A 13,312-nucleotide genomic window follows, 5' to 3' on the forward strand; every position below is an offset into this window, starting at 1 on the left:
TGTGGACGTCTTTAGAAAAAATTTGGAAGCTAAGGATTGTAGATAAGAGAGAATATAGGGAATATTTGTGTCTCTGTGGAGTTGGCTGTTTCTAACATACCACGGGGCGTTCAAAATCATTCTCAAGCACTTGTTCTGCACTCGCTGTATCTTAATAATGTTAGTATTAGAGGTGTGGCTCCAGGCTGGAGAGGAATAGGTGATTATAGGACGAATCGTCATCTGGTATAGCTGCAATTTGATTAACAAGCATTTTAAATCATCAGAGATAATTATGTATAAAGAAGATATTTATTAATAATAGGTGTATTATAATTATTTAATTTAAAGGCATTAAAATTCCTATTTTTTAAGAATTTTATTAAAATTTTAATACTTTTTAAGTATAATTAAATTTTATATAAAAATAATATATAAATAAAATAAAAAATATATGAGAAAATAAAGGAATCATATAATTACCAACGAGTGAAATATATCCAGCCTATAGGAATGCTTTGGTATATTTATTGGTTTGGCTACAGCACTTGTTCGTTTTATGACACTAATAATAATAATTATTATTATTATTAAACAATTTTATTATTTATTTATATTATTTATTAAATATAAATTATTATTTACATATTAAATACGGAGAATTTCTACCAATAAGTTAATTAGAAATAAACTGGGTTTTAATTCGGGCTTTAGAAAATAGCTTCTTCTGGGTAAAAAATACATCAAAATAAATGCAATAAAAGCAAACATAAACTATCACATTTTTAAAATCATACTTATTGGTCCCAAGTCTCTATATTTAATGTGAACTATCTTGATGGGGAAGTCAAAGAACAAAATTATTATTATTATTAAGTTTAAATTGTCTTTATTCTGAAACTATTTATTTAACGTTGTTCTGTGTGTGTGTGTGTGTGTGTGTGTTATACGTTTTTATCTCAGTTTTTTATTATAAATTTTACAACTCAAATGTTGTACTTTATATATCATGTTTATATTTATTCGGTTTAAAACTGTTTAGCTCATTTAAATAAATAAAAAAAGTATTTTAAAAAGCACTTAGACTTTTTAAAACATTTTAAAAAGTTTTTAAATGTTTTAGAATTTTTAAAACGTTTAAAACATTTTAAAAATTCTAAGGAAGATAGTGACGATAAGAAAATCAGTAACTAATAACCATGCTATAGGCAATGGAAATTAAAAAAAAAAAATAATAATAAAAGTGAGTTAAATCAACTGAAATATGATTGCTGATTAAAATTCAATTAGGACCATCCTTGAATAATGTCATTTTTTGGTGGGGGAATGTTAACATCTTCCCATTTCCAAATAAACATATTTTATTTTGTAATATCATAAATTGCGTGTACGAATATTCATGATACGATGGGGCATGAGATTTTCTACGGTGGGGAGGGGTGTTGTGGGTCTTCTTTTCTTTAAGAGAAAATCGTCCCCCCCCCAAGGAGAGTAAGGAACTTGTTCCTGCTATTATGTGATGAAGCTATGACAAAAATTCAATAAAATAATAAACTTTCCCAAAATATTTCGACAGACAGCGTTTAGTCTAATCCTTCTCTCTCTCTCTCTCTCCTTTGGAAAAACGACCCCCCCCCTTTCTTGAAACTCTAGCGTATGCTACTTCCATATTATCTCTAATAGTTCTAATAAGAACTGGGCGATGGACTGAGTCCTTGACTCTTTATCCCGTCATCTGAATGAAGACAATCTGTGTGGATGGAGTGGTATTGAGCTAAAAGCTCTAGTCATGGCTGGGTAACGGCAATAGCCGAGCCTCAGTTAAAGCTTCATTGGCTACAGCATTGTTATCCGCTACCCTGGAAGTTCTAAAAAGGACTAATTTTCTTGTTCATATTATATTCTATCGCCATATTTCATTTTGTTTTAATGTCTTAATAACTTATATTATCTCTGTATTTATTTCGTGTGCTAAATTAAACGATGTTGCATGTAACGTAAAATACCAATTACATACTGCATATACATATTTTTATTCCGAGATCAGATTCTAATAACACAAAGCACAATTATCATAATCCTACGAGTCTTGGAAACTATGAAGATTTAATTACTAATATTAGTATATGGAATTTATTCTAAGATATCAAAAATGAATGTTATGCCTTAAATGGTCAAAAGATGGCGCCATCTGTGCAATGGAAAATTGCAATAGAAGTCTGTTCGATGGTTTGTGAGATGCAATCTGTATAATGGGTTGTAATATATGTTCAGAAGTCAGCGATCAACAGCTGTACCGTTGCTGTTCTTATAGCTTTCTTTATTATCCTGCCTTCCATTTTAGTTTAGCTACCCTTCCAATGCCTGATGTCTATTTATAACAAAACCATTTGTTAGGAAATACGGCTTCAGTTGGCTATTGAAGTGATGATTTTAGCCATTACTTCATTCCAAGCAATCAGTAATAACTTTAATATTGTGACGTCATTCATTGTCACCTTACATTAACACGGTTTTTCGTTTGTGTACTATATAATAATTTCCAATAAAGATCATTTCAGTTTCATTTGTATACGAGATAGTAAGGAAATAACTGCAATGATAAAATAACATGTTTGACACTAATTGTCCTTTTATAGTTGCACCATTTATTATCACAACAAAGGAGAGCGGTTTTAGCTTATACACCATAAGTTAATTTATTATTATCTGAAAGGAATCAAGGACTGATCGAGGGAGGAGGCTATACATCCTTACATGCCAATGTTCGCTTCAGTTTCGCAATTATCATACGAGTTGTACTTGCAATCATTGCTATACGGTCCCTGATTTTGAACATCCTATCCACCATAAATCCAAGATCATCAGTTTCTCTAAGCATAATCCCATCAACATAATCGATGGCAATCTTGTCATGACAGCGTGCAGACCATTGAACTGAAATCCTTTATCATTTGCCCACAGTTCCAGCCTATTCAAATCACCCTGTGAATGGTGTTTATCACTAGCATCCCTGATTGCCCTGCCTATCTTAGCATCCTCAGCAAACGACTGATCTGTCAACTTCTTTCCAATATCATTGAGGTGCAAATTAAACTACAGTGATTCAAAGACTGATTCCTGAGGTATTATCATAAATCTGAAGACTCCCCCATACACCAATTTCTGATACCTATCTGTCAACTACCTACTTACTTATCCAAGTCAGTAGTTTATATCCTAACCCCATATTTTGCAACATATCAAATGCCTTAACAAAATACAACATTATCACAGCGCATCCACTCCCTTTATCTAATTTGAATGTAACATTATTATTAAATATGAGCAACTGCTAAAACATGGCCTCCCATGTTGCTCTTTGTCAAGTATCGAATGTCTGTCAAACCATTTTTGTATGCGAGTTTTTTGAACTATCGCATGTGTTTCTGATCCAAGGGTTCCTTCTGCATTCAGTAAAGTTATTCTCTTGGCATCCATATTCTATATCTACATCATCTTCATAAGAAGATGACGTAGAAGGAATATGTAGGTGAATCTCACACATATATTGCATCATTTATAAATTTTTTTAGTAAATTTTATAAATTAAATAGAATAATAATGTAACTAATAATTTACTTTAAAATATAATTTAAAAATTAATTATTTTTTTAAATTTTAAATATTTTGAAGAATTAATAATATACCTTAATTATTAATTAATATAGATTTTATTTAATAGAACTACTTTACGATATTATTCATGGTTCATGATTTTCTTTAGGTATGAATAGTACTTACTACTGTAATTTTTGCGTGTGCGTAAAATAAAATTTCCGATAATACAGCAGGCAACCATCAATATTTGGCATTCAAACTAGTATTGTTGCCTAAATATCATGTGAGCTATGCGGCTAAACTAATTATTATTATTATTGTTGTTGTTGTTGTTGCATAAACTAATATAAAGCTATATATATTAAATGAACTGCACCTTCAAAATTTTTAGTTATGTTATACTGTTATAAACAGTAGAATGTGTATATCGGTAATTCACAGAAAAGAGAAACCAAACCAAAGCTCTTGTCAAATAAGTTAACACGTATCCTTAGAGAATATAGAGCAAAATGTAAGAAATTTAAGTCATAAGAAGACTACGAATAATATAGAAAATATAGATGGGTTGATGTAAAAATCAGGTCTGAGACAAAGGTGCTGTTTCCAAGGTTGATGCGAGTACCAACTTCCTCCATTCTTTTCTATCTTAAGTTTTTGTCCACTTCAAGATTCCCGTCTCAACTAAATCTTTTTTGGATGTTATCCTTCTAGCCCTGCCACTGAGGATGAGGTCAGGAAAAAACTCATGTTTGGTATCTAGAGAATGAGAGAGTTTTCTCTAAATACCAAACATGAATTTTTTTTTAACAAATAATGACAGTCTTCCAGTTGTTTGGAAATGTTTCACAACCATACTTGTTTAGTTTAGATGGATTCAGCATGGCATAGGCAGATTCCCAGAATAATCTATCACTCTACAAGCTGAGTCTTTTAGGATAACCGTTTTTTTTTTCGTCAACTGCACAGAGGGTGTTGAGCACATGGTCTGGTAATCTACTTTGTGCATACTGGTTCATCACTATATAGTTCTGACGTTGTTCTGTCCGTTTTGCCAGAGTGTCAAAACAACTAGCCACCTTTGACTATGTAGAAAGTGTAGTCAAAGATAATCATTCTTCATCGGAGTGCTGGTAAACATTAGTTCTACTGATGATCCCCTCTATCTCATCAACTGCAGTCGCTATCAGAGCAGTATGTTTTGCATTATCATTTTTATATTTTTGTAGCTGTTTCATTGAATTGATGTTCTCCACCTTCCTCTAAGACCTAGCAGTCCATTAGCCTCTCCGGTGTGTAAAAAAATTTTCTTTCCCCGTCGATAAATACAGTAATAAAGTACGATATATTTACTACCATATCTCAGATTTTTCTTTCTGTATATTTTCAAATGTTCATAACACGTGACAATACTGATGCCATTCAAACTCTTAAATTAAATTATATATTATTTATTTATATAGAATATTTTATGGTGTGATTATGATCGCGTTAATAGAACTTTTTTATTAAATTTTAAAATTGACCCTGAAATATGAATCTAAATTTAAAAAACACCAATAAAGAAAAATTGAAAATGAAAATTTAAATGTTATTAAATATTGATTTTATATAAGTAATTATTTTTTTAAAAAATATTAAACATTTATTTATCGGGATTTTGGATGCAGTTGTTTTTCCGGCAACGACTTGTGGGTGCGAGACTAAGGGCCTAAAGAGGTCAGATAGGAAACGGATATCTGCTTTTGAGATGTGGTATTGCAGAGGGCTGTTGAGGATATCATGTGCTGAAAGGCGTACAAATGAAAGGGTGTTGGAAAAGATCAGTAGAACTTTAAGGCTCCTTAAGGATATTGACAGAAGAAAGTTAAAATATTTTGGACACATTGAAAGGATGGAAGGGGGACTTCTTAGAACAGTAATAGAAGGTAAAGTTCATGGAAAAAGAAGAAGGGGTAGACCATCAATGAAAGGGATGGATGATGTGTGGAGTGACTAATCTTCAGAGAGATGAGGGCCCCGCAGCAGGACTACATGGCGAGAGCTGATGTGGCCTATCACCGAGCATCGGAGTGACCATACAGCATCTGTAGATGCCCCGTGAGCATATGGATAGACGTCAAAATCATTGTACATACCTGTTGTATTAAATACATTTATAATTTTATTTTATTTTTTATATTTTTCATGAACGGAAGCCCGAAAAACTCTCCCTTATGTATGAGATCAGCTAAACTCATCTGAAGTAGAATAGTCATATAGGAACGGACGGACGGATAGAGAGATGAACAAAATTGTATAATAGGTACTTAGGTGTTGTGTTTTGAGAAATGCATCTAAAACGAAAAATTGAAAACTTTTTTTATTTTATTTATTCATTTTCATTGGATTTTCTATAATATGTATCTTATGTTACAAATTAAATTTATTTTATTTTTATTATTTATTTATTTTGGGGAAACGAAAGACAGCATTCCCGAACGTCACTCGGCTATTTTTAAGTAATATTTATTGATTTCTCCTTTTTTTAAATAGCACACACACACACACACAAAAAAAAAAAAAAAAAACTCGTAATAAAATTGAAAACCAAATTCTTCGCTTTGTTTTAAGTGTTAGAATCGCAGACACATAACGTAGACCGCACTGTGCATGGGATTGTTAGTGAAAAGTTGAGATCCTGGGTCGTGTATTTTTACGAAACGGAAACAAGAAAAAGATTTTGTAGCCAACTTTTTTTTTTTTTTTTGTCTAGTGATATTTTGTTTCTTCCTCCTCCCCCTATCGCCCCCCCCTAAAGAACTGCTGTTCGAATCCCTTGTAAAGTACACGTCTAAAAGACTGTTCGGAACGACCTTGTATGTCTCGTTGAGTTTGTAAGGCATGTATTTTCATAAAATAAGCATTAAATCCAGTGGCTTCCAATGATACCATAAAATGTTGATCAAGATGACGTCATTGACTCTTTTTTTTTTAACTATTTACAGTAACGTTTGACTGTAAAAAGATAACCAAATATGCTTCTTAACATTCTATTGGAAATATCCATGATAGTTTTTTCTTGAAAACTATATATACACTGGATCTTGAAGGTGTTGCAAATCTCCCATTTTCTCTCTCTACATATATCGTTTTACTGCATAAAGTGGAAATTCAACTTCTCTCAATTACCTATAAACATGCAATGATATCCCTAATGCTCTATATGATGACATTTCTAAGGCGTCCCTCACCAGATTTACCAGTTTAGGCTTAGAGGTAACGTTGAGTCATGTATGGGTGACCGTTGCCTGGACCAGTTTATCAGTGTTAAAATCGCAGACACATAACGTAGACCGCACTGTGCATTGGATTGTTAGTGAAAAGTTGAGATCCTGGGTCGTGTATTTTTACGAAACGGAAACAGGAAAAGGCTTTTGTAGCCAACTTTTTTTTGTCTAGTGATATTTTGTTTCTTCCTCTTCTTCCTCCTCCCCCTATTGCCCCCCCCCAACTATTCGGTCGTTCGCTACAGGGTCAGGAGGAGGAAAGGAAAGGGTGGATCAGGAAGTGAACAAACCCCCAGAAGGCCAAGGGCACCTATGGAACTTAATAGATCAGTAGGAACAGAGCAATTGCACGAATCTTCTCATCTGGAACGTTCGGGTTGTTGCTAAAGCATAATAAAAATGCCGAAGAGGTGAATAATTCTGTTTAGGAGGGAGGTTAGCGGGATTTTATCACTTTGACCCATTTATCTCTTTTTGGTTACTATTATCCACTACATGAATTCATTTCTTTCCATTTTAATAATTTTGGTTACTATTACCACTACATGAATTCATTTCTTTCATTTTAATAATTTTGGTTACTGTTACCACTACATGAATTCATTTCTTTCCATTTTAATAATATAATAATACTTGCACAACAATACACGCAACACAGAAATCACACAGCAATGTGGATTCTATAAAAAAATGCTACAAACAATTTTATCTAAAACTTATTAAAAATTAATATACTTTAAAATTTAAGCTGTGTTAAGAAGGTTAATAAAAATGATTCATTTTTAAAATTAAAAGTTTTATTATTAATATAATTAATAATATATTAATAATAATTTAAAAAATAATAATACATAATAAATAAAACTTGACCGAATAATGAGAGCTGATATTTATATCATATCAAAGATATGATGTAAATTCATAATAATGTTCATAGCATTTTAAAACAACATATGTAGGGAAAATTTTGCGTACATATGTTGTTTTTATTTATTTATTTATTTATTTATTTCTAGGCTTAATTTTTTTTTCAACGAAATAATACAAATGATGTAACTGAAGTTATTGGGCAATCACATCGGGTTACTTGACGTAGAGATATATGAAGGGATACTGATAATTAAGTGCTCAAAATTTGCTATGAAAAATAAATAAACAAATAAGAATGAAATTAAAAAGCTGGGCAAATAATTATAAACTGATATAAATATTTCATTTTTTCATCCTACTTCTAGACACCAGGTTGGAAATTGGATAAACCTCTAATAGGTAACATTTGTAATTTATAAACAAACTAGAGGGGGCATGAACAATCGACCGTGAGATGCGGTGATTGATTCATTCAATCCAATACCCTTGGAGGGTAATGGATGGCAATGCTGTAGCCAGTGAAGTTCTAACTGAGGCTCGGCTATTGCTTGTTACCCTCCTGTCATGATCAGAGCTTTAATTGCTCAGTACCACCTTATACCTACACTGTCCTCTACAGATAACGGGGAATATGAAAAGCATTCTTGCTTCGCCCCTTTAAGCCAGTCCTTATAAGGATAAACAAACTAGGTTGGTTTAGAATCCAATACCTTTGGAGGGTAACGGATGGCACTGCTGTAGCTAATGAAGTTCTAACTGAGGCTCGGCTATTGCTGTTACCTTCCTGCCATGATCAGAGCTTTAATAGCTCAATAACACCTTATCCCTACACTGTCCTCTACAGATAACGGGAGAAGATGAAAAGCATTCTTGCTTCGCCCCTTTAAGCCAGTCCTTATAAGGACTAAACAAACTAGGTTTTTGTTGCGGAGTGAAGGAATCAATCGACCGTGAGATGCGGTGATTGATTCATTCAATCAAATACCTTTGGAGGGTAATGGATGGCAATGCTGTAGCCAGTGAAGTTCTAACTGAGGCTCGGCTATTGCTTGTTACCCTCCTGCCATGATCAGAGTTTTAATAGCTCAATAACACCTTATCCCTACACTGTCCTCTACAGATAACGGGGAATATGAAAAGCATTCTTGCTTCGCCCCTTTAAGCCAGTCCTTATAAGGATAAACAAACTAGGTTGGTTTAGAATCCAATACCTTTGGAGGGTAACGGATGGCACTGCTGTAGCTAATGAAGTTCTAACTGAGGCTCGGCTATTGCTGTTACCCTCCTGCCATGATCAGAGCTTTAATAGCTCAATAACACCTTATCCCTATATACTGTCCTTTACAGATAACGGGGAAGATGAAAAGCATTCTTGCTTCGCCCTTTAAGCCAGTCCTTGTAAGGACTATAAACAAACTAATCCCCGTGTGGTGGCCGGGACAAGAATAGCTCCACTGCACCCATGCATGTCGTACGAGGCGACTAAAATGGGTACCCAGGAAGGGTAATGGATAGCAATGCTGTAGCCAATGAAGTTCTAAATGAGGCTCGGCTATTGCTGTTACCCTCCTGCCATGATCAGAGCTCATAGCTCAATAAATAACACCCTATCCTTACATCGTCCTCTACAGATAACGGGGAATATGAAAAGCGTTTTTGCTTCGCCCATCTAGCCAAAAAAAAAAAAAAAAAAGAAAAGAAATTAATCAAAAGAGGAAAATATGTCGGCCATTTCTGTATGTATTTTTAATTGTATTCAATATCTACATGCTGTGATATTTTCGTTTATTCGGGATTGATTTGCCACATAGTGATTCACAATAAAATGTCCGCCAGGGTGCAGGTTCACGAAATAATATTTAGAAAAATTTCCATAACTTAATTAGTCATGTGCTTAAGTGTATGGCACACTGATAGTTCATGAATAAATAAAAATAATCAGTCTTCCATATATATATATATATATATCCAGCCTTGATCTTAATCGAAGATGGCCAATAGTATCGAGACAGTAAGGTGAAGTGGATCGCCTTATCGAGTGCATTAATTGCTATTAACTCTGTCGGACGCGAATCATGATGTGTTACTTTCTATCGAAGGTCACACATAGGCTTTGACCATGAAATACAGTTTGTCCTTCATCTCCAGAGAGATTAGCGGTCGGTGATCTTCTCTACTATAGGACTTTATCGCGTAGTCTTCAATGTCGCTACTGATACGCGTTGAGTTAAGAGTGTTAGAAGCCGCTGATGGAAACCTGCAAGGTCACCTTGCCATCAGATAAAGGGTTGTACGAATAAACACCTTATACAAGTTGTCGTTCAACAAAACTAACAATTATTTACAATCTTTCTCTTCAAACTGTGGCAGTTTTTCCCTTGTGATCGATACATCAGCTAAGTGGAGAGATAACTCTGTATCTATAGACTTCGTCGTAACGTTCTTACTTTTGAAGCAGGCGCAACAACTTAAAAGAAAGACGATATGAAAGTTGTTTCCAATTCCAAGCCCTCTTTCTTATACAGTGTATAAGACGAAAACATCTTGAGTATACGCAGATTCGGCCGTTGGGGTCATTATCGTATCTACAAATTTTTAAGCATACATAGAGGCTCCTTCGAGCCCAATAAATTGATTGTGGAGATAGGCACACCATTCGAAAGCTACGTTTACAGGCGCTGAAATTCCTGTATGGAATCTGATTAAATTCTGGTAATTTTTTAAAAAAAAAAAAATAGTGTCCAATTAATTGAAAATAAATTAAACTATGATCTTTCAAATGCAGTTTATTTAAATAAACCTGAATATTAAATATAAAATGGCATTCAAAACTTAAGCCTAAATGAGGTTTTTAAGTTTCATTGTAAATTTAAAAATCAGATTTCTCGTCTGAATTATTTAAAATAATTGCGTACACGTGATAAGGGTTGTTACTTTCCAGACAATTCTGTTGCCATCATTTCCTTTATCGTTATGAACAGGAAGTATGATACAGATCATCGTGTTTCCTTCCGGCCAATGATGTATCAAGAGCGGTTATTCACTGCCAACACTGATTCAAAACGTTTAGATGAATTCTTTCTCACCATTTCTTAAGTGTATTTTAAAATTTTACAGCTCTTCGATCTCCCACTTAATTCTGCATATACCAATATGCATTCTCAAGCGTTTCCTTGGGTCCTTCTAGATCTTTTGTTTTTCTTTTTACGTGGCTAATCTTATCAAAATTTCATTCAAAACCGAATAAATCTTAGTATTTATACTTGCACCGTTCAGTTTTTTCTCTTATATTTATTACTAATACCGGAGACATAGTTGCAATTTTTTGATTCACAATAATATGTGAAAATGTGTAATAATCGAAATTTCACCACAAGAGGTCGCTACGATCGGTAAAAAATAACGAAATTCTGTTTGTAACCGTTAAAGATTTAAAAAGATAAAAAATTATCCCAAAAACAATAGCAATTACTTCTTAAAAGAAAGATATTTACAAGTTAAAAATAAATAAATAAAAAGGGACATCAGTTGATTTTCTGCTTAAGAAAAAAGTGGGGAACCAGTCAATCGCTAAGAATCGTATTATTTTGATTAATATGATTCTTCTAATTGTCAATCTATTAACCAATTAAATTTATTAATTATAATATAACAATTATACAATAATAATTAACGTATAATAATTAACATTTACACAGTCATTATTGTTACATTAATAAAAAATAAAATAATTATTATATGATAATAATTATACAGTAATAATTATAAACAATAATTATTAATTAATAATCAGTAAGCCCTGTAATGTAATGGATTTGAGAGTGAGCACATGTTTACCTCTTAGTATAGTATATTCTTTTAATTTTTAATCTATTAACTAATTAAATGTATTAATTATAACATAACAATTATACAATAATAATTAACGTATAATAATAACATTTACACAGTCATTATTGTTACTTTAATAAAAAAATAATTATTATATGATAATATTTATACAGTAATAATTATTAATTAATTTACATAATTAACTTATATAATTGCGACGTGATTATGGATGGATTCAAGATGACGGAAGATGAATACCGGCATGATGGTTGTTGTTGCGAAGAATGTTTTTTGATTTCAGTGGTGATTAGTGAGTTTTAGATTTTGTGAATCTTCTTTAATAGCGGAATACAAGGTAAGACTGACTTTTGATGCAATTTTCCGGCCCTTGTCCGTTCTCTTCGCCATTATAAATATTTCTCAGGTAAGCATATTTGAATACTTTTAAACATGAACAGTTTAAGTCCCGACGATTTTGTCCAATCTCTGGATAAGAAGCTGGCGCTCCTCAAAAAACTGTTGAAGAAATTTGAGGTAGAGTGGCCAGGGTTTCTAAACTTATATTGAGCGACAGATGACTCCACAGAAGGGGACAACTCAACACCAGGGGAAGATGAACCTGATAATCTCTGCTCCCACACCAAAAGACGATACTGAAACTCACGCTCGAAAAACAGCGGAGATTCAGATAAACGAGGGGATGGAAGAAGATGCCCCCAACACTGATCTTCCCCACACCCAACAATGAAAAAGTTCCTCTAATTGTATTACGGGAAAAAGAACGACGGACGGCCCTCAGGCCTATTATGCAAAACCACCAAATTGCCTATTCATGGACAGAAAACGTAGACTACGGAGTTAAAATCCATCCTGTCATAGTATTAGCGACTACAGACACCTCACAAAAACCATGGATGAGTTAGATATTAAATATCATACTTACTCACTGAAGTCTGATTAGCATACTTATTTATCAGGAACTTCATTAGGCACAATGGAATACTCACCCCCCGAACCTCTAACCTGGAACTCACCGGTGTCGAAGTCCACACAAACTCAACTGGAAGATTTAAAATATACGCCGCCTACAACTCCCCCGCTAAGACCCTGCTATTTTCTGACTTGGATGCTGTACTAGGCATAAATGAATCCATCATCGTCGCTGGGGACTTAAACTCCAAACATCCCTCCTGGAACAGCAGAACCACAAATAAAAATTGCCGTATCCTCTTCAGCTACACAGGATTAAACAACGCTGTCGTAACAGGACCCACCGAACCAACCCACTACAGCCCACATCGCCATCCTACACAACATCAAATATCAGCACAGCATTCAAGCACTGAACGAATTATCATCAGACCACAACCCAATCCTACTTCACTTAGGGAACAAAGACCAGTGATCTCCCTCCCAAACCTCCATTGTCTGGAAGAAACTTAGGAAAGTGCGACCAGAACACATTGGTCCAGTTCCCCATATAAAAGCGAAGGAAGAAATAGACACGGCAATAAAGAACCTCACCAATCAAATCAATAAAGCCATAACAGCAGTCACAGTATCCGCGATTACCCACAAACAAAACTGTCTCCCGGAAGAAATCATGGACTTAATAAGGGAGAAAACAAAGAAAGAAAAAGATATCATAACACTCGTGCTCCCCAGGACAAAACAGCCCTCAACAGATTAAACAAATCTGTCCGAGAAGCTCTCCAGAAACACAGGAATCAACAATGGGACAACAAGCTCACCTCCATCTCCACAGC

At 33.8% G+C, this 13,312-nt stretch overlaps 1 long non-coding RNA gene across 1 annotated transcript in view; it reads right to left on the bottom strand.

Moving 5' to 3' along the window:
• LOC150096048 (uncharacterized) overlaps nt 1-13,312 on the bottom strand; it is a 209,951-nt gene that overhangs the window by 69,825 nt on the left and 126,814 nt on the right. Inside the window, exon 4 of the long non-coding RNA XR_016549883.1 lies at nt 463-544. This is a non-coding gene — a long non-coding RNA (uncharacterized LOC150096048). The remainder of the gene's footprint in view (nt 1-462; nt 545-13,312) is intronic.

The sequence above is a fragment of the Typopeltis vanoorti genome, chromosome 19 (assembly GCF_054136105.1).
Source record: "Typopeltis vanoorti isolate ZY-2024b chromosome 19, IOZ_Tvanoo_1.0, whole genome shotgun sequence".
In the NCBI taxonomy this organism is placed as follows: domain Eukaryota; kingdom Metazoa; phylum Arthropoda; class Arachnida; order Uropygi; family Thelyphonidae; genus Typopeltis; species Typopeltis vanoorti.